The sequence below is a fragment of the Arachis stenosperma genome, chromosome 6, assembly GCF_014773155.1.
Source record: "Arachis stenosperma cultivar V10309 chromosome 6, arast.V10309.gnm1.PFL2, whole genome shotgun sequence".
NCBI lineage: Eukaryota > Viridiplantae > Streptophyta > Magnoliopsida > Fabales > Fabaceae > Arachis > Arachis stenosperma.
Window position 1 is genome coordinate 41248498 of NC_080382.1, and position 22292 is coordinate 41270789.

At 40.4% G+C, this 22292-nt stretch overlaps 1 non-coding gene across 1 annotated transcript; it reads left to right on the forward strand.

The window, feature by feature from the left end:
• The first annotated feature begins 18575 nt into the window (after positions 1–18575).
• On the forward strand, positions 18576–18683 carry LOC130937476 (small nucleolar RNA R71). Its single transcript, XR_009068695.1, has one exon. It is a non-coding gene; the product is annotated as a small nucleolar RNA R71 (small nucleolar RNA).
• The last annotated feature ends 3609 nt before the right edge of the window (positions 18684–22292 follow it).

The following is a 22292-nucleotide window of genomic DNA, read 5'->3' on the forward strand; positions in this document are numbered from 1 at the left end:
ATAAATTGAAAAAGATATGATTTTTGAAAAAGATTTTGAAAAGATAAGATTTTTAAAATTGAAATTTTGACTTGACTTGTAAGAAACAACTAATTTTTGAAAATTTTTGACCAAGTCAACCCAAAATTTCGAAATTTTGGAGGGAAATAAGGAAAAGATATTTTTGATTTTTTTAAATTTTTAAAGAAAAACACAAAAATGACCCAAAACATGAAAATTTTGGATCAAGACACAAGATGCATGCAAGAATGCTATGAATGTCAAGATGAACACCAAGAACACTTTGAAGATCATGATGAACATCAAGAACATAATTTTGAAAAATTTTTGATGCAAAGAAAACATGCAAGACACCAAACTTAGAAATTTTTAATGCATGGAAAATATGAATGCAAAAATGCACATGAAAAACAACAAACAACACAAAACAAGAAAACATCAAGATCAAACAAGAGGACTTATCAAGAACAACTTGAAGATCATGAAGAACACTATGAATGCATGGGATTTTCGAAAAAATGCAAGAAAAATTTTTTAAAGCATGCAATTGACACCAAACTTAAAAATTAACACAAGACTCAAACAAGAAACATAAAATATTTTTGATTTTTATGATTTTATGATTTTTTTGTATTTTTATTAATATTTTTCGAAAATAATGTTTTGAAAAACGAAAAATAAAAAGAAAAATTTTGAAAAAGATTTTTGAAAAGAAAATTACCTAATCTGAGCAACAAGATGAACCGTCAGTTGTCCATACTCGAACAATCCCCGGCAATGGCGCCAAAAACTTGGTGGACGAAATTGTGATCCATGTTCTAACTATTTTGAGATGAAGTCTTCTATTATGGCACTGGTTGAATCCACAACTCCGTTCAACTAGCCAGCAAGTGTACTGGGTCGTCCAAGTAATAAACCTTACGTGAGTAAGGGTCGATCCCACAGAGATTGTTGGTATGAAGCAAGCTATGGTCACCTTGTAAATCTCAGTTAGGCAGATTAAAATTGTTTATGGTTTCGAAAATTAATAATAAGAAATAGATGAAATAATAAAAGGGATAGAACACTTATGCAGATTCATTGGTGAGAATTTCAGATAAGCATATGGAGGTGCTGTAAGGCTCAAGGACGCCTGCTCTCCTACTTGCTTCAACTCAATCCTTCTTACTCCTTTCCATGGCAAGCTGTATGTAGGGCATCACCGTTGTCAGTGGCTACATCCCATCCTCTCAGTGAAAATGGTCCTCTGCGGCTGTCACTCGCATGGCTAATCATCTGTCGGTTCTCAATCAGGTTGGAATAGAATCCATTGATTCTTTTGCGCTTGTCATCACGCCCAGCCTTCAGGAGTTTGAAGCTCGTCACAGTCATTCAATCCCAGAATCCTACTCGGAATACCATAGACAAGGTTTAGACTTTCCGGATCCTCATGAATGCCGCCATCTATCTAACTTATACCACGAAGATTCTGTTGGGGAATCTAAGAGATACGCATTCAAGCTCTGTTGCATGTAGAACGGAAGTGGTTGTCAATCACGTGCGTTCATAAGTGAGAATGATAATGAGGGTTATCTAATCATCACATTCATCATGTTCTTGGGTGCGAATGAATATCTTGGAATAAGAATAAGAGAGAATTGAATAAAAGAAAATAGAATTGCATTAATACTTGAGGTACAGCAGAGCTCCACACCCTTAATCTATGGTGTGCAGAAACTCCACCGTTGAAAATACATAAGTAAAAGGTTCAGGAATGGCCGAATGGCCAGCCCCCTAAACGTGATCAATGATCTCCTAAGATGAAGAATAAAACAAAACTGAGACCAAAGATGTCTAATACAATAGATAAATGTCCTATATATACTAGACTAGCTCCTAGGGTTTACATGAGTAAGTAATTGATGCATAAATCCACTTCCGGGGCCCACTTGGTGTATGTTTGGGCTGAGCTTGATCAATCCACGAGCTGAGGCTTCTCTTGGAGTTGAACTCCGAGTTATGACGTGTTTTGGGCGTTCAACTCCGGATCATGACGTTTTTCTGGCGTTTAACTCCAGACAGCAGCATGAACTTGGCGTTTAACGCCAAGTTACGTCGTCAATCTTCGAATAAAGGATGGACTATTATATATTGCTGGAAAGCCCTGGATGTCTACTTTCCAAAGCCGTTGAGAGCGCGCCATTTAAAGTTCTGTAGCTCCAGAAAATCCATTTCGAGTGCAGGGAGGTCAGAATCCAACAGCATCAGCAGTCCTTTTGTCAGCCTTTTTCAGAGTTTTGCTCAAATCCCTCAATTTCAGTCAGAATTTACCTGAAATCACAGAAAAACACACAAACTCATAGTAAAGTCCAGAAATGTGAATTTAACATAAAAACTAAGGAAAACATCCCTAAAAGTAGCTCAAACTTGCTAAAAACTACCTAAAAACAATGCCAAAAAGCGTATAAATTTTCCGCTCATCAGCCACCCACCGCGCCGCCATCACCGCCGCACTACATCCGCCCACCACCACCACCCTCACCACCGTCCCAAACTTTTCCCTCTACCCCCATTACCCCTCCCTTTCCCGAAGCCCCTGCCCCCAACCTGCAGCCACCGCCGCCGTGCCACTCTCCTCCGCCGCGCCTGACGCCACCACCACCATTCCCCAGCCACCTTCTGCCTCAATCTCCTTCATTAGCCTTCCAGGTTCTGCAAAATGCCACCCTTCTATCCATTCATAGTTACTTCATATCTTTCTGTTTCTGTTCATATTTAGGCTACTTAGATATGCATGTTGTAGTGGATTTTAGGTTGTTAGGTAGCCTAGGATGTGGTTAGTAGATTTAGGCCTAATAATTGCGCTGTTCGTGTTTCTTGCTTTATGATTTTCGTAGTTCTGATGATTCTGTGATGTTGCTATTGTTCATATGCTATACTTTCTTGTTTCATGCTGCTTTTTACATTGCCTTTTTCATGTTCATACTCCTTATATGTGATTGCAGCTATGTTTTAATTTTCATATGAACTGTTTTGTTGCTGTTTATTTTCCGGGATAATCCACTTTTAGCCGGAATGCTGTCCAAATTTCTGTAAAATGTTTCCATTCTTGTCTTGGTTTTGGCATTTTCAACTGTGCTTTCCTTCGATTCCCCCATACCAATTCATGAATGCCAGGGAACGCATTCTTATTATCTTTGATCTCCTGGTTCATAAATTGCATTTTTGATGTTTGATTCCAATTTTTGCTATTTCTATATCTATCTGAATCAACATCCCCCCTGTTTTCCTTGTTTGATTATGAGTTACCTGTAGCTTCTAATTATGAATGCTTGTTACCAAGAAACTTATCCTTATGCCACTTACTTCAACCCATTTTCTACTAATTCACTAATTTTAACTCCCTAAACTCTTTTTCAATTCTAACCAAATTAACCTTTTAAAAAACACCTCCTCTGGTTTTTCACTTTCTTTTAACTTTCTAATCATGGCATACTGATAATTTTTCCTAATTAACATGCCTTCTATTACATTATGGATTGTGCATATCTTTTCTCAGATTTCAACTCCTATACAATCTTTAATGCACATTGCTTAACTCAATTTTCATTCTCTTATTGCCCCTTTACCACTATGTGCTTATTTTATTATGTGCCTACATGTTTTCCTATTCCCATTATATCCTTGATTTCTATCTTTCAGGATGTCTGACACCCAAAGAAAGGGAAAAAGAAGGCACCTACGGGCAAACGGAAAAGAGGTGAATCCTCTATGTCTCTCATGGGACTCCTGCATGATGACTCCTAGCGGGACAAGCACTTTACCGCGCAGGAGAAAGCTAACCAACTCCTCCTTGCCAATGATCCAATTAAGTTTGCAAACCGGTACTGTGAGCTAAAGTTTCCTAAGTTTGCTACCTCCAGAAACCTGTACCTGGAGAGGACTTTGAAAATCCCAGAAGAACTACAGTAGTACACCTCCGATTAGATCAAACAGAGAGGTTGGTTCTTCTTAGTGCGAAACTTGACTGAGGTAAATGCTTCCTGGGTAAGAGAGTTTTACTACAATTACTTCAAGACTTCCCTAGATGCCGTGCACTTCTGGTGCACGAAATTGTGATTCATTCTTTTCACAACTCAAATAGTCCCCGGTAATGGCTCCAAAAACTTGGTGCTCAATACCATGGTCTAAACATAATTTCACAATTTCGCAAAACTAACCAGCAAGTGCACTAGGTCGTCCAAGTAATAAACTTTACGCGAGTAAGGGTCGATCCCACGGAGATTGTTGGTATGAAGCAAGCTATGGTCACCTTGTAAATCTCAGTCAGGCAGATTCAAATGGTTATGGATGATATATGAATAAAACATAAAGATAAAGATAGGGATACTTATGTAATTCATTGGTGAGAACTTCAGATAAGCGAATGGAGATGCTTTGTCCCTTCCGTCTCTCTGCTTTCCTACTGTCTTCATCCAATCCTTCTTACTCCTTTCCATGGCAAGCTGTATGTTGGGCATCACCGTTGTCAGTGGCTACAGTCCCATCCTCTCAGTGAAAATGTTCAACGCACTCTGTCACGGCACGGCTAATCATCTGTCGGTTCTCAATCAGGTTGGAATAGAATCCATTGATTCTTTTGCGTCTGTCACTATCGCCCAGCCCTCAGAAGTTTGAAGCTCGTCACAGTCATTCAATCATTGAATCCTACTCAGAATACCACAGACAAGGTTTAGACCTTCCGAATTCTCTTGAATACCGCCATCAATTCTAGCTTATACCACGAAGATTCCGATTAAGGAATCCAAGAGATAAACATTCAAGCCTTGTTTGCTTGTAGAACGGGAGTGGTTGTCAGGCACGTGTTCATAAGTGAGAATGATGAAATCTCGTTGTAAAGTATAGTTTCTAAACCAACAATAACCCTTTCATACAAAAGATTGTTTGTCACAGGTAACAAACCCCTAAATTTATAAACCGAAGTATTCAAACCTCGGGTCGTTCTCCCTAGGGAGTGCAATAAAGTGTCTTGTTATTGGTTATGAGTTATTTTGGGGTTTTGATAAGAGGCATGAAAGTAAATGGCAATGAAAATAAACTAACAACTAATAAAGCTCTTGGTAAGATATGAGAATTAGAAGTCCTATCCTAGTTATCCTCCTCAATTGTGATGAGAATTGTTCATTGCTCCCACTTATTTAACCTCTTAACCATGGAGGAAAGTCAAGTGGATGAATCAATTTGATCCCTCTAGTCCTAATTAACTCCTAGAAGAATGACTAGCTTTAGAGGCATTCAAATCAATTAGCAACTTCTAATTATCAATCAACAAAGGAATTAGATAACTCAAGTGTCACTAATTACTCTACCTAAGCCGAGAGGAACAAAACCTACACTAAAATCCAACCAAGCATTTCATCAAACACTTGGAAGGCATAAAAGGAAAGCATAGTAAATCAACAACAAGAATGAAATCTAGCAACAATTATTACAAAGAATTAACAACAACAAATCAAGGAAATCACAATTATCATGAATTACCTCAAATTGCAATATTGAAAGAAAACAAATGAACAACAATCTATCCAAAACAAAATGAAGAACTACAATTATTAAAGTGCATAACTAGAAAGGGGAAGAGGAGAAGATTAAGACTTGATGAAGGAGAAGTAAATTGAGGCAAGAGTTAAACCTAGATCTAAGAAGAGAGATTAATCTAACCCTAATCCTAATTCTAGAGAGAAGTGAGAGCTTCTCTCTCTAAACTAACTCTAAACTAATCCCAAGTATAATATATGCCAGACTTTGTTAGATGCCTTCCCCTTAATCCTTCGTCCTTTTATTCCTTTCTCCTAGCAATTGGCGTCAAAATGGGTTCAGAAACCCTCTCAAATCGCCAGGCACATGTTGCATTAATGAAGTCATGTGCTGTCATCGATGCGTGCGCGCACGGTACGCATGCGCGTCCCTGGCCGATTCTGCAATGTGCGCGCGAGCGCCTTGTGCGCGTGCGCGTGCTTGGTCGAGATCAATTTCTTTAGCTTTTGTGCTTCTCTCCACTTGCATGCTTTCTTCCTTGCTCCCTTGATCCATGACTAGCCTATTTCAACCTGAGATTACTAGCAAACATATCAAGGCATCTTATGGAATCAAAGAGGAACTAGAATTTATCAAAATAAGGCTTAAAAAGCATGTTTTTACACTTAAGCACAAATACGGGAGAGATTACAAAACCATGCCAATTTATAGGTTAAATGCGAGAAAAGGTTATCAAAATACTCTAAATTCAATACAAGATAAACCCTAAAAATGGGGTTTATCAACCTCCCCACACTTAAACCTTAGCATGTCCTCATGCTAAAATAAGAAGGAACTAAGGGTTATGACATTTATTTGAATGCACTAAACTATATGAACTTATCTAGATGCAATTATCCCAAGCAAATGGAAATGCTTAGTTCAAACAAATTAATTCCCAAGAGAGCATGTGTAAGCACAAGAGCTAGGCAATAGGAATTAAGTTCAAACACAATTGTATTGAATTATTAAGAAGAGTTCAAACTTGCAAGAATATAAATAATATGGGTGAACACATGTGATTGAACTTTTGAACCCTCACCGGATGTGTATCCGCTCTATTCACTCATGTGTTTAAGGGTTAATCCACTCAATTCTCTTCTAATCATACTTTCCAAAATTTGATTTTCTTCTAACAATCAACACTTATTCAATGCATGCATACATTCATCATGAGGTCTTTGAATTAGGTTGTAATGGGGTTAGGGTCAAGGTAAGATCATTTATGGTTAAGTGGACTAGGGTTTAGATCTTTGATTAGTGTAGACTTTCCCACCTAACTATATAATGACCTATACAAATTCAAACTACTCTAACTACCCATTCTTCATTTTTTTTTCTTACATATTCATGCATTCTATTCTTGATTCATAACACTTATGCATTGATTTCCTTTTGTTGAACTTCACCTTGGGGTATTTTGTCCCCCTCTTTTTTTTATATTCCTTTTTATTTTTTTTCTTTTTTTTATATCCCTTTTTTTTTCATTTTCACTTTATCAATTGCATAAGGTCTTATACATTTAATCAATACATGAATATGTTCCCAATTTCTAAAAATGAAAGTGCGCTACCCTTTTTATCCCATCCAATGTTCCCAAGCCTCACCAACTTTGAATAGTAAATACTCTCACTAGCCTAGGCTAATCAAAGATCCAAACAAGGACTTTTCATTGATTTTCCGCCTTGGGCTTGTAATGTGTTAAAATGAGAATAAGTTGGTTAAGCATAGGCTCAAAATTGGCTAACAATGGAGAGTAAAAGGTAGGCTATTTGGGTAAGTGGGCTAATAAAATAATGGCCTCAATCATACAAATGCATAAATACAAGAAATAAATGGACATATAGAATCAAGCAACTCAAGGTTCACAATCATAGAAAGAGAACAATTTCACACAAGAATAGAAAATAAGTGGTTATAAAATGTAACCACATCAATAGGCTCAAGTCTCACAAGCTCGTGTTCTTAATTCAATACATGCTTCACAAAGTATGAATTCAAGCAAGTTTCACCAAAAATTTTCTTTCAATCAATTGGGTTAATGCCCTGTAATTAAATTTCTTGAAAAATCTCAATATTTGACTAAGCATTGTTGTGATTGAAATATTCAAATATCTACAAAAGATATGCAGAATAAGATAACTAGGCAAGTGGCCAAAATGTTCACCGGTCCTCTAACGATGCTGCCGGTGACCTCCCCACACTTAAGATCAAGCATCGTCCTCGATGCTAAACCGGAGGATCAGTGAAAGGCACAATGGTAGGCTTTGGCTGTGGCTGTGGCTGTGGGACCGGCTCCGCGTGGGTTTGTGGTGTCTCTGTAGTGTCTGGAGCAGCTGGAGGTGCATCCTGCTGAGTCGGTGCCTCCGCGTCCTCCTCCTGATGATCCAGCTCATCGGAGGCCGGAGAGTCGGGGAGTGGAGGTAACTCAGCACCAAGAGAAATGAGCACCTGGTCTATCCGATCCAGTCGACGTCTGACATGGAGCCTCTCGCGCTCTAAAAACCGAAATAGACGCTGGACCAGTAAGTAAGTAGGCTCAGGGGCTGAAGGTGGAGCTGTCGATGGAGAGGGAGCTGCTGCTGTAGAGGCTGACGGTCCAGCTGACCCCACTACCGCTCTAGCTCTGGAACGGCGTCTAGCTGGTGGCTTCTCGTGTACCCAACCACCCCAAGGAATAGTAACCTCCTTGTCATCTTCATCAGGAGGTGGTGGGATCACATCATCCTCCAACCAGAGGACCTCAGCTAGGGCAGCCATACTCGTGACCAAAGTAGGGAATGGAAGTAGGCCACGAATATGCGCCCGCCACATGCACTACCGGATAAGGCGAGGAAAATAAACATCCTTCCCCTCCATAACACACCCAATCAACAGAAGCATCTCCATAGGGATCTCAGAGAAGTAAGTGGTGGGCAAGACATAGTGGGCAAAGATCATCTGCCAAGTCCTGGCCTCTCTAGTCAGCTGAGCAAATAGCATCCCCTTAGGCTTAGTATTGTTCGCATCCATGAACCATGTAGCATCCGGTAAACCGATCACGCGCCTAAGCGCCTCATAATCAAAGGTCATGCTGTGTATAGCCAACTCAGCCTGCTGATGGGCGCAAGTGCCATCAGGAATATGTCGGCACTGCAAAGCCTCTTCTATGGCAGTCTCAGTAATCATGATCTCTCTACCCCTCAACTGAACCGAATCCAAAGTGGGACGGAAGAAGTTGCAATAAAATTCCTTCACCCAAGATATGTTGATATCCCCCAAATCTCGGTCAACAAAATCCATACCCAACTCAAGGATCCGACTAGTAATGGACCGCCTCACATCATTGGGAAGGACAAGTTTCTTCTCGGTATTCAGTTTTTTCGTCTGATATTTGGAAAGGCGAAGCTCACAGTAAAGATTGGGGAACTTGGTTGGGTCAATGGAAGGTAACAGCTGATTTTCTTTTTCTTCGTCATTCAGAGGATTCTTGGCATAGTTCTTATAAATGGAGGGAATAGAGGGTGTAGAGTATTTTCTTTTCTTGGAAGAGGTGGCTATAGCCTTTCCTTTATCCGACATCCTGAAAAAGAAATATAATAGAATATAAGCAATAAAGCATGTAGCACAAAGCAAAGAGAGCATATTCAGGATGTAAAATAGATGACAAGCAAACATGATGTGAATGGAACTTGAAATATGGCCAACAAATAAGAACAGAAAACACAGCCATAGCCCAAGAATTCAATGTTCACTAATGAGCACAATTCATAAAGAATAAGCATGTTCATCATCAAGACTCAAAAGAATGGTTAAAAGAGTTAAAATGCAAGTTGGAAAGGAAATGAGGTAGTGAGTTAGAAAAAAAATGGAGTTAAAAATTAGTAACATGATGAGAGATGAACATTTCAAGTATACAAATCATGGTCACAATGTATCATGCAAATCCCGGAAATTGAAAATAACGAAAGGTAGCCCAAATTCGTAATAGAGAGCAAAATGAAATTAAATTTCTTGAAAATTGGGCAGCATTTCGGCTTAAAATTGGACGTTCCCGGGCAGCAAAATGGCACAAACAACATGATTATAATATCAATTAAGCACAGCATCAATAAGATAGCATCCAGGCAACACAGATTGCACACAGAGCAACTCAAAAGTGGCACTTATCAGACAAGTGAACAAACAGAAAATAAACACAAACGGAGCACTTATCAGGCCTAGAATCCTCTATCCAGCCCTAGCTACCTAACAGCAGATATTTCTAGCTAATCCTAACATGCAAAATTCAAACTCTAACTAACTAACATCAAGCAGTAGCTAACAGTAATGAAAACTAATGAACACAGGGTTGAAGTATGGAACCTGGGGGCAGAATGAAATAAATGGAAATGGAGCTGGGAGTAATGGTAGCAGAGAAATGAGGGGGCGCAGGACGCCGCCGCAGAGGGTGGGCACGGCGGAGCAGAAGCTGCTGACAGCGCTGGCGGAGTGAGAGGCAGGGTGGACTGGATGAGTGAGAGAGAGGGAGAGAGTGAAGAGGGGTTGGGTGGTGATGAGAGAGAGAGAGAGAGAGAGAGAGAAGCTGGCCGTGCGGTGGTGGTTGCCGGCGGAGCAGAGGTGGCGGAAAAGTGAGAAGAAGAAGATGGAAATGGTGAGGGAGAAGGGAGGGAGTGCGCGACTGCGCAACGCTCGTCGCGTGTTAGGGTTATCCCTTTTTTTGAATCGGCGCGAGCGCGCACCTTGCGCGTCCGCGTACATTGATGAAAACTGGGGATTTACGCGTGAGCGTACAGTGCGCTCAAGCGTGGTTGGGCAACTATGCAAGGGCGCGTGCGCGTACAGCGCGCGCACGCGCACATGGGGTTAGGCCTGAGGCTTAGAGTGGGCTTGACGCATGCCCAACTCTCGGGGCAAAGGCCTAGAATGGCGGCAGCATGTAGGGTGCACGCACGCGGCAAACGCGCGTCTGCGTACGTTGGTAATTTGCTATTAGGCGGGCTAGCGCGATGCGTGCGCTCGCATCTGTTCCTCCTTGAGCATATAGGCGCGCACGCGGCAAGTGCGCGTCCACGCAGCAAGTGCGTGTCCACGCAGATCGAGTTGGGCTAGGGGCTTAAAGTTGGCCCAGATCCGGCTCAACTCTCTGGGGCTTGGCTCAAAAGTTGCAGCAGCAGATCGACGCGGGCGCGGCAGGTGCGCGTCCGCGTGCACTTCCCTCTTCTCATGATCCACGCGCACGCACGTAGTGCGCGTCAGCGTGGGTTGTGTTGGGCTCAGGGCAGAGTGTTTGCCCAAGAGAGGCCCAACTCTCTGGAATGTGGGTGATGATGCATCCGCACAGGGACGCGTGCGCGTACATTGTGCGCGCGCGTCCACCCCCCTTTTTTTCAGAAAAATTATGCTCAAGTACTCCCCATACTGTTCACAACTCTTTATGCATCTACTACAAAACACAAAAGTGCAATTCACAAAAATGCAATATGATATTATTCATCTACTACTAAACACAACATACATGTGACTAAGCTAACAATTAATTTGTACAAACAAATTTATATGAAACATCTACCTACAATGGTAACTCAAATCACTTATTAAGCAAAAATTTTTTTTTAAGAGAGAGTGGAAAGAGTTTACCATGGTGGGGTGTCTCCCACCTAGCACTTTTAGTTTAAGTCCTTAAGTTGGACATTTTGAGGCACTTATTGTCATGGTGGCTTATGTTTGTACTCATCCTTGAATCTCCAAGGATCCTTGCTTCTCAATTGGTTGACAGAATTTCCAACCATTTTCATCGAGCTTGGGCAAAGTTCTACCCAAGATGTGAGTTCCCGTAGTTGGTCTTCACATAGCGAACCGGGATCCCATATCTTATCTTCACACCCATCCGTTAGTTGAGTTTCATGATTTTTTCGTACGAGTGGTTGACATAAGGGTGATTGACACATAGAATTCTCTCTATTCCACCAATGCTTCCTTCTAAACCCATATACGGTGATTTCCGTACCATCCTCATTCCTATACCTTAGAGTCTTGGCCTTCATGATTTTTATACCGAAATTCCAACCACTACACAACTCTCTCCTATTCTTAATTCCACAAAGAGCTCTAAGTTGACCATCATTTTCAATTAAACCATATTCAAGTGAGAAAGTGAAGTTTAGGGATGAGAGTTTTACCCACTTGAATGTTGTATTGGATGGTGACTTGGGAAGGGGGACCTCCCCACACTTAGACAATGCATGGTCTACTTCTTTAGGCTCTTCTTTGGTTGTTTCCACCTCTTCACAAACTTCTTCAGTTTCAACCTTATCCCCTTTTTCACTTGGCTCGGTGTTGTCTTCAAGAACTTCATCTTGGCCAATGGGAGGTGATTCAATTTGGGATAGGAATTCATTGATGAATGAATCCATCTCTTGATCAACCTCTTCATAGTTTTCAATCTCAATATACACCATGCCATTTTCGTCTTCCTTGGGAGGTTGTGCACACTCTTTTATAATTTTAACTTCATGTCCAAGGGGAGAGGATCCCATTGTAGAGAGAAATGCATCCATGATTGAATCCATCTCTTGATAAGCTTCTTCCAAATCTCCGACGATGGTATGCCTTGGAGGTTGCGCACCCTCCTTAACATCAATATCAAGCTTCTTGGAAGAGTGCTCCATGATGCTACATTCCCGTGGACTTTCAACATCTCCCAAATCTTCAACCACCTCTTCCTTTTCTTCAATGATCATTGGCTCCTCCAATTGTTCCAACGCAAAACTTGGTTTCTCCTTCTCTACCTGATTGTCCAATTTCTCCTTCATACTTTGCTCTTCTTTTGACTTTTCACATGTCGTCATGGAAGTATCTTGAGTATTCAAACATTGGTGGGCTAAAGTGTGCACCACCTTGGTCAAATTGGTCACAAACTCAAGTGTATCCCACTTTATGGCTTCTTGTCCTTGGAATAACAAAGTGAGAGGATCGTCTATTGGGGCTTGGGGTGAGTAAGAAGGGTCATTATTTTGGGAAGATGGTTTATAGTGGGAAGGTGGTTCTTCTTGGTGAAATTGTGGAGGTGGTGTGCATCGAGGTAGTTCTTGGTAGTAGTGATCTTGGAATTTTAGTTCCATGTATGGCTCATATGGTTCAAAAGTTGGATGGTGTGGTGAATATGGATTGGGTTCATATGGAAGTGTTTGGTGAAAATAGGCTTGTGAGTGTGATTGAGGTTGATGTTGAGGGTATGTCTCATAGGCGTATGGTGGTGGTGCTTGAAAGTTACAAGGAGATTCACCATAGCCATTTGATTGGCGTGCATCATAGAATGGCTCTTATTCATAGTGCATTGGTGGAGGTTGTTGCCAAGAGGATTGATCATAAGCATATGGCTCCTCCCACCTTTGATTGTCCCATCCTTGATACACATCTTCATTGAAGTTCTCATCACCTACAACATAGTTGTAATCACACTCATAGCCAAAGTGAGAATTCATGGTGGAAAGGGAAAAAATAAAATTCTACAACTAGTAAATAAAGCGAAAAGCAAGATATTCACACTATTCACATATGTACAATAACCAATAACATAACACCATTGCACATCCCCGGCAACGGCGCCATTTTGATGATTGGATTTTTGACGGTTTAGAATTCCACTAATGAAATCTCGTTGTAAAGTATAGTTTCTAAACCAACAATAACCCTTTCATACAAAAGATTGTTTGTCACAGGTAACAAACCCCTAAATTTATAAACCGAAGTATTCAAACCTCGGGTCGTTCTCCCTTTACCGCGCAGGAGAAAGCTAACCAACTCCTCCTTGCCAATGATCCAATTAAGTTTGCAAACCGGTACTGTGAGCTAAAGTTTCCTAAGTTTGCTACCTCCAGAAACCTGTACCTGGAGAGGACTTTGAAAATCCCAGAAGAACTACAGTAGTACACCTCCAATTAGATCAAACAGAGAGGTTGGTTCTTCTTAGTGCGAAACTTGACTGAGGTAAATGCTTCCTGGGTAAGAGAGTTTTACTACAATTACTTCAAGACTTCCCTAGATGCCGTGCACTTCTGGTGCACGAAATTGTGATTCATTCTTTTCACAACTCAAATAGTCCCCGGTAATGGCTCCAAAAACTTGGTGCTCAATACCATGGTCTAAACATAATTTCACAATTTCGCAAAACTAACCAGCAAGTGCACTAGGTCGTCCAAGTAATAAACTTTACGCGAGTAAGGGTCGATCCCACGGAGATTGTTGGTATGAAGCAAGCTATGGTCACCTTGTAAATCTCAGTCAGGCAGATTCAAATGGTTATGGATGATATATGAATAAAACATAAAGATAAAGATAGGGATACTTATGTAATTCATTGGTGAGAACTTCAGATAAGCGAATGGAGATGCTTTGTCCCTTCCGTCTCTCTGCTTTCCTACTGTCTTCATCCAATCCTTCTTACTCCTTTCCATGGCAAGCTGTATGTTGGGCATCACCGTTGTCAGTGGCTACAGTCCCATCCTCTCAGTGAAAATGTTCAACGCACTCTGTCACGGCACGGCTAATCATCTGTCGGTTCTCAATCAGGTTGGAATAGAATCCATTGATTCTTTTGCGTCTGTCACTATCGCCCAGCCCTCAGAAGTTTGAAGCTCGTCACAGTCATTCAATCATTGAATCCTACTCAGAATACCACAGACAAGGTTTAGACCTTCCGAATTCTCTTGAATACCGCCATCAATTCTAGCTTATACCACGAAGATTCCGATTAAGGAATCCAAGAGATAAACATTCAAGCCTTGTTTGCTTGTAGAACGGGAGTGGTTGTCAGGCACGTGTTCATAAGTGAGAATGATGAAATCTCGTTGTAAAGTATAGTTTCTAAACCAACAATAACCCTTTCATACAAAAGATTGTTTGTCACAGGTAACAAACCCCTAAATTTATAAACCGAAGTATTCAAACCTCGGGTCGTTCTCCCTAGGGAGTGCAATAAAGTGTCTTGTTATTGGTTATGAGTTATTTTGGGGTTTTGATAAGAGGCATGAAAGTAAATGGCAATGAAAATAAACTAACAACTAATAAAGCTCTTGGTAAGATATGAGAATTAGAAGTCCTATCCTAGTTATCCTCCTCAATTGTGATGAGAATTGTTCATTGCTCCCACTTAGTTAACCTCTTAACCATGGAGGAAAGTCAAGTGGATGAATCAATTTGATCCCTCTAGTCCTAATTAACTCCTAGAAGAATGACTAGCTTTAGAGGCATTCAAATCAATTAGCAACTTCTAATTATCAATCAACAAAGGAATTAGATAACTCAAGTGTCACTAATTACTCTACCTAAGCCGAGAGGAACAAAACCTACACTAAAATCCAACCAAGCATTTCATCAAACACTTGGAAGGCATAAAAGGAAAGCATAGTAAATCAACAATAAGAATGAAATCTAGCAACAATTACTGCAAAGAATTAACAACAACAAATCAAGGAAATCACAATTATCATGAATTACCTCAAATTGCATTATTGAAAGAAAACAAATGAACAACAATCTATCCAAAATAAAATGAAGAACTACAATTATTAAAGTGCATAACTAGAAAGGGGAAGAGGAGAAGATTAAGACTTGATGAAGGAGAAGTAAATTGAGGAAAGAGTTAAACCTAGATCTAAGAAGAGAGATTAATCTAACCCTAATCCTAATTCTAGAGAGAAGTGAGAGCTTCTCTCTCTAAACTAACTCTAAACTAATCCCAAGTATACTATATGCCAGACTTTGTTAGATGCCTTCCCCTTAATCCTTCATCCTTTTATTCCTTTCTCCTAGCAATTGGCGCCAAAATGGGTTCAGAAACCCTCTCAAATCGCCAGGCACGTGTTGCATTAATGAAGTCATGTGCTGTCATCGACGCGTGCGCGCACGGTACGCGTGCGCGTCCCTGGCCGATTCTGCAATGTGCGCGCGAGCGCCTTGTGCGCGTGCGCGTGCTTGGTCGAGATCAATTTCTTTGGCTTTTGTGCTTCTCTCCACTTGCATGCTTTCTTCCTTGCTCCCTTGATCCATGACTAGCCTATTTCAACCTGAGATTACTAGCAAACATATCAAGGCATCTTATGGAATCAAAGAGGATCTAGAATTCATCAAAATAAGGCTTAAAAAGCATGTTTTTACACTTAAGCACAAATACGGGAGAGATTATAAAACCATGCCAATTCATAGGTTAAATGCGAGAAAAGGTTATCAAAATACCCTAAATTCAATACAAGATAAACCCTAAAAATGGGGTTGGTAAGAACTTCCCAACCTCTTCTTCGGATCTCATGTCGGATCTCCCGATATTCACTCTTTTTGAGTTTGAAAGGGACCTGGGGGATCACCTTCTTCAAGGCCACAACTTCATAGAAGTGGTCTTGATGCACCCTTGAGATGAATCTCTCCATCTCCCATGACTCAGAGGTGAAAGCTTTTGCCTTCCCTTTCCTCTTTCTAGAGGTTTCTCCGGCCTTGGGTGCCATAAATGGTTATGGAAAAACAAAAAGCAATGCTTTTACCACACCAAACTTAAAATGTTTGCTCGTCCTCGAGTAAAAGAAGAAAGAAGAGAGTAGAAGAAGAAGAAATAGAGGAGATGGAGATGGCTTATGGTTCGGCCAAAGGGGGAGAAGTAGTGTTTAGGTTGTGTGAAAATGAAGGAGTGAAGATGGGTTTATATAGGGGTGAAGAGTGGGGTAGGGTTCGGCTATGGGAGGGTGGGCTTGGGAGGAAAAGTGGTTTAAATTTGAATGGTGAGATAGGTGGGGTTTTATGAAGGATGGATGTGAATGGTGAAGAGAAAGATGGGATTTAAGAGGTGAGGGGTTTTTGGGAAGAGGTGTTGAGGTGATTGGTGAATGGGTGAAGAAGAGAGAGAGTGGTGGGGTAGGTGGGGATCCTGTGGGGCCCACAGATCCTGAGGTGTCAAGGAAAAGTCATCCCTGAACCAAGTGGCGAGCAAAAATGCCCTTCATGCCAATTCTGCCGTTAAACGCCGGGCTGGTGCCCATTTCTGGCGTTTAACGCCAACTTCTTGCCCTTTCTTGGCGTTTAACGCCAGTCTGGTGCCCCTTTCTGGCGTTAAACGCCCAGAATGGTGCCAGACTGGGCGTTTAAATGCCAGCAAGGTCTTCCTCCAGGGTGTGCTGTTTTTCTTTCGGTTTTTCATTCTGTTTTTGCTTTTTCAATTGATTTTGTGACTTCTCATGATCATCAACCTACAGAAAACATAAAATAACAAAGGAAAATAGATAAAATATAACATTGGGTTGCCTCCTAACAAGCGCTTCTTTAATGTCAGTAGCTTGACAGAGGGCTCTCAATGAGCCTCACAGATACTCAGAGCAATGTTGAAACCTCACAACACCAAACTTAGAGTTTGAATGTGGGGGTTCAACACCAAACTTAGAAGTTGGTTGTGGCCTCCCAACACCAAACTTAGAGTTTGACTGTGAGGGCTCTGTTTGACTCTATTTTGAGAGAAGCTCTTCATTCTTCTTCTCCATGGTAACAGAGGGATATCCTTTAGCCTTAAACACAAACGATTCTTCATTCACTTGAATGATCAATTCTCCTCTGTCAACATCAATCACAGCCCTTGCTGTGGCTAGGAAGGGTCTGCCAAGGATGATGGATTCATCCATGCACTTCCCAGTCTCTAGGACTATGAAATCAGCAGGGATATAATGTTCTTCAATCTTTACCAAAACATCCTCTACAAGTCCATAAGCTTGTTTTCTTGAATTGTCTGCCATCTCTAGTGAGATTCTTGCAGCTTGTACCTCAAAGATCCCTAGCTTCTCCATTACAGAGATAGGCATGAGGTTTACACTTGACCCTAAGTCACACAGAGCCTTCTTAAAGGTCATGGTGCCTATGGTACAAGGTATTGAAACCTTCCCAGGATCTTGTCTCTTTTGAGGTAATCTCTGCCTAGACAAGTCATCCAGTTCTTTGGTGAGCAAAGGAGGTTCGTTCTCCCAAGTCTCATTACCAAATAACTTGTCATTTAGCTTCATGATTGCTCCAGGGTATTTAGCAACTTGCTCTTCAGTGACATACTCATCCTCTTCAGAGGAAGAATACTCATCAGAGCTCATGAATGGCAGAAGTAAATCTATTGGAATCTCTATGGTCTCAGTGTGAGCCTTAGATTCCCATGGTTCCTCATTAGGGAACTCATTGGAGGCCAGTGGAAGTCCATTGAGGTCTTCCTCAGTGGCGCTCACTGCCTCTTCATCCTCTCAAAGTTCGGCCATGTTGATGGCCTTACACTCTCCTTTTGGATTCTCTTCTGTATTGCTTGAAAGAGTACTAGGAGGGAGTTCAGTAATTTTCTTGCTTAGTTGTCCCACTTGTGCCTCCAAGTTTCTAATGGAGGACCTTGTTTCAGGCATGAAACTTTGAGTGGTTTTGATTAGATCAGAGACCATGGTTGCTAAGTCAGAGTGGCTCTGCTTAGAATTCTCTGTCTGTTGCTGAGAAGATGATGGAAAAGGCTTGCCATTGCTAAACCTGTTTCTTCCACCATTATTGTTGTTGAAACCTTGTTGAGGTCTCTGTCGATCCTTCTATGAGAGATTTGGATGATTTCTCCATGAAGAATTATAGGTGTTTCCATAGGGTTCTCCCATGTAATTCACCTCTTCCATTGAAGGGTTCTCAGGATCATAAGCTTCTTCTTCAGATGAAGCATCCTTAGTACTGCCTGGTGCAGCTTGCATTCCAGACAGACTTTGAGAAATCAAATTGACTTGCTGAGTCAATATTTTGTTCTGAGCCAATATGGCATTTAGAGTATCAATCTCAAGAACTCCTTTCTTCTGATTCGTCCCATTGTTCACAGGATTCCTTTCAGAAGTGTACATGAATTGGTTATTTGCAACCATTTCAATCAGTTCTTGAGCTTCTGTAGGCGTCTTCTTCAGATGAAGAGATCCTCCAGCAGAGCTATCCAATGACATCTTGGACAGTTCAGACAGACCATCATAGAAGATACCTATGATGCTCCATTCAGAAAGCATGTCAGAAGGACACTTTCTGATTAATTGTTTGTATCTTTCCCAAGCTTCATAGAGGGATTCACCTTCCTTCTGTCTGAAAGTTTGGACTTCCACTCTAAGCTTACTCAATTTTTGAGGTGGAAAGAACTTTGCCAAGAAGGCATTGACTAGCTTTTCCCAAGAGTTCAGGCTTTCTTTAGGTTGTGAGTCCAACCATATCCTAGCTCCGTCTCTTACAGCAAAAGGGAATAGCATAAGTCTGTAGACTTCAGGGTCAACCCCATTAGTCTTGACAGTGTCACAGATTTGCAAGAATTCAGCTAAAAACTGATGAGGATCTTCCAATGGAAGTCCATGGAACTTGCAATTCTGTTGCATTAGAGAAACTAATTGATGCTTAAGCTCAAAGTTGTTTGCTCCATTGGCAGGGGTAGAGATGCTTCTCCCATAGAAGTCGGGAGTATGTGCAGTAAAGTCACCCAGCACCTTCTTTGCATTGTTGGCATTGTTGTTGTTTTCGGCTGCCATGTCTTCTTCTTTGAAGATTTCTGTTAGATCCTCTATAGAGAGTTGTGCCTTAGCTTCTCTTAGCTTTTGCTTCAAAGTCCTTTCAGGTTCAGGGTCAGCCTTAACAAGAATGCTTTTGTCTTTGCTCCTGCTCATATGAAAGAGAAGAGAACAAGAAAATATGGAATCCTCTATGTCACAGTATAGAGATTCCTTGAAGTGTCAGAGGAAAAGAAAAATAGAAGGAAGAGATAGAAAATTCGAACTTATCAAGGAAAGATAGAGTTCGAATTGTGCATTGAGGAGTAGTGTTAGTCCATAAATAGAAGGATGTGAGAAGAGGGGAAGAAATTTTCGAAAATTCAGTAAAAGATTTTAAAATCATTTCGAAAATTACTAATTGATTTTCGAAAACTAAGAGTGGAAAAGAAATCAAGTGATTTTTTGAAAAAGATTTTGAAATTAGAAATTTAAAAAGATATGATTGAAAACTATTTTGAAAAAGATGTGATTAATAAGATATGATTGAAAAGTTATGGTTTTAAAAAGATGTGGTTGAGAAGATATGATTTGAAAAACAATTTAAAAAGATTTGATTAAAAAAAATTAATGACTTGGCTAACAAGAAAAGATATGATTTAAACATTAAACTTTTCTCAACAGAAAAGGCAACATACTTGAAATGTTGAAAAGATATGATTTGAAAAAGATTTGATTTTGAAAAATTTTGAAAACTTGAAAAAAATTTGCATTAAAAACAAAATCTTCCCTCTTGTGCCATCCTGGTGTTAAACGCCCAGAATGGTATCCATTCTGGCGTTTAACGCCCAAAACACTACCCTTTTGGGCGTTAAACGCCCAACCAGGCACCCTGGTTGGCATTTAAACGCCAGTTTTCCTTCTTCACTGGGCGTTTTAAATGTCCAGCTTTTTTTGTATAATTCCTCTACTGTATGTTCTGAATCTTTAATTCTCTGTATTATTGACTTGAAAAGACACAAATTAAAAATTTTTTGGATTTTCAATAATAAAGAAAAATTAAAATGCAACTAAAATCAAATAAACAATGTATGCAAGACACCAAACTTAGAAGTTTGTATACTACTAGCAAAATGAGAATGCATATAACAAAACATTCAAGTCAAGAGAATTCAAAGATCAGAGCAAGGAAATCATCAAGAACATCTTGAGGATCACTTAAGACACATGAATGAATGCAAGAAGAACAGAAACATGCAATTGACACCAAACTTAAAATGAGACACTAGACTCAACATACAATATTTTTGGTTTTTATAATTTTGTAATTTTTTTGGATTTTTCGAAATTTAAGTGGAAGAAGAAAATAAAGATATCAAAATTCTTAATGAGAATTCCAGGAATCATGCAATGTTAGTCTAAAGCTTCAGTCTAAAGAAATTAGACATGGCTAGCTAAGCTTCAGCAGGACATTGCATTCAAGAGCTAAATTGATGAGAATCAATCAGCTTTGGTGATGATAAGAACATCACCTTGAAACACTAGAATTCATTCTTAAGAACTCTGAAGAAAAATACATGATCTAAGCAACAAGATGAACTGTCAGTTGTCCAAACTCGAACAATCCCCGGCAACGGCGCCAAAAACTTGGTGCACGAAATTGTGATTCATTCTTTTCACAACTCAAATAGTCCCCGGTAATGGCTCCAAAAACTTGGTGCTCAATACCATGGTCTAAACATAATTTCACAACTTCGCACAACTAACCAACAAGTGCACTGGGTCATCCAAGTAATAAACCTTACGCGAGTAAGGGTCGATCCCACGGAGATTGTTGGTATGAAGCAAGCTATGGTCACCTTGTAAATCTCAGTCAGGCAGATTCAAATGGTTATGGATGATATATGAATAAAACATAAAGATAAAGATAGGGATACTTATGTAATTCATTGGTGAGAACTTCAGATAAGCGAATGGAGATGCTTTGTCCCTTCCGTCTCTCTGCTTTCCTACTGTCTTCATCCAATCCTTCTTACTCCTTTCTATGGTAAGCTGTATGTTGGGCATCACCATTGTCAGTGGCTACAGTCCCATCCTCTCAGTGAAAATGTTCAACGCACCCTGTCACGGCACGGCTAATCATCTGTCGGTTCTCAATCAGGTTGGAATAGAATCCATTGATTCTTTTGCGTCTGTCACTATCGCCCAGCCCTCAGAAATTTGAAGCTCGTCACAGTCATTCAATCATTGAATCCTACTCAGAATACCACAGACAAGGATTAGACCTTCCGGATTCTCTTGAATACTACCATCAATTCTAGCTTATACCACGAAGATTCCGATTAAGGAATCCAAGAGATAAACATTCAAGCCTTGTTTGCTTGTAGAACGGGAGTGGTTGTCAGGCACGCGTTCATAAGTGAGAATGATGATGAGCGTCACATAATCATCACATTCATCAAGTTCTTGAGTGCGAATGAATATCTTGGAATAAGAACAAGCTGAATTGAATAGAAGAACAATAGTAATTGCATTAATACTCGAGGTACAGCATAGCTCCACACCTTAATCTATGGTGTGTAGAAACTCCACCGTTGAAAATACATAAGAACATGGTCTAGGCATGGCCATGAGGCCAGCCCCCAAAACGTGATCAAAAGATTCAAAGATCTCAAGATGATCTAAGATCCAAAGATAAAAATACAATAGTACAAGGTCCTATTTGTAGAGAACTAGTAGCCTAGGGTTTACAGAAATGAGTAAATGACATAAAAATCCACTTCCGGGCCCACTTGGTGTGTGCTTGGGCTGAGCATTGAAGCATTTTCGTGTAGAGACTTTTCTTGGAGTTAAACGCCAGTTTTTGTGCCAGTTTGGGCGTTTAACTCCCATTCTTGTGCCAGTTCCGGCGTTTAACGCTGGGCAGTTTTGAGCTGATTTGGAACGCCGGTTTGGGCCATCAAATCTCAGACAAAGTATGGACTATTATCCATTGCTGGAAAGCCCAGGATGTCTACTTTCCAACGCCGTTAAGAGCGCACCAATTGGGCTTCTGTAGCTCCAGAAAATCCACTTCGAGTGCAGGGAGGTCAGAATCCAACAGCATCTGCAGTCCTTTTTAGCCTCTGAATCAGATTTTTGCTCAGGTCCCTCAATTTCAGCCAGAAAATACCTGAAATCACAGAAAAACACACAAACTCATAGTAAATTCCAGAAAAGTGAATTTTAACTAAAAACTAATAAAAA